This window comes from Orycteropus afer, unplaced genomic scaffold (assembly GCF_000298275.1).
Source record: "Orycteropus afer afer isolate SDZICR_OR568_19922 unplaced genomic scaffold, OryAfe1.0 scaffold00253, whole genome shotgun sequence".
Classification (NCBI taxonomy): domain Eukaryota; kingdom Metazoa; phylum Chordata; class Mammalia; order Tubulidentata; family Orycteropodidae; genus Orycteropus; species Orycteropus afer.
This window is the reverse complement of record NW_006921840.1, coordinates 356928-357711: the sequence shown is the minus strand read 5'-3', so window position 1 is coordinate 357711 and position 784 is coordinate 356928.

The window sequence follows — 784 nt, the reverse complement described above, 5'->3', positions numbered from 1 at the left end:
AGTATTTCATAGGTTTTGTCATTGTGAATAAGCTATTTTTCCATTTTAGTTTTCAACTGATTATTACTAATATGGACAAAGGCTAATTGTCCTGCATTTTAATGTTATAACCTGCCTAGTTAGTCACTTTTCTCATCTTTTTTACTATGTTCTCAGGTTTTCCTGATGAAAAATCAAATTATCTGCAAATAAACATAATTATGTCTCTTGTATTCCAATATTTATACAGAAAATTTAATTATATTTTTTACTGCATTTGTTGGAACTTTCAAATTAATATTGAATAATAGTGGTTATAGAGGGTATCTCTGTGTTGTTCTTGATTTTAGATGGAAATGATATAAGAATTTCAACTTTTAGAATAAAGTTTGCTTCAGTATTTTCTTTTTGTGATATGTAGCTTTTATAATTTTGCACATATTTCTTTTATTTCTACATAAGTTAAAATGTTTAGAAATAGCATGGATTTTGCCAAATGACTTTTTAGCATTTATTTATTTAAGAAAATTTTTTTGCTGCTATAATAAATTATATTTATGCAATTATTGATGGTTAAAATCCTTAACTTTTTTTCTTTATTGTGCTGCACTATTCTTTGACTGGTAACCAGAAGGCTGGCGGTTCAAACCCACCAGCCACTCCTCATAAGGCAGATTGGGCAATCTACTTCCATAGTGATACAGCCTTGGAAACCAAAGGAGGGGTCACTACGAGTCTGGTCCGATTTGAAGGCACATAACAACAGCAACAACAATATTTTCTTAATTTTTGTATCAATATTAAT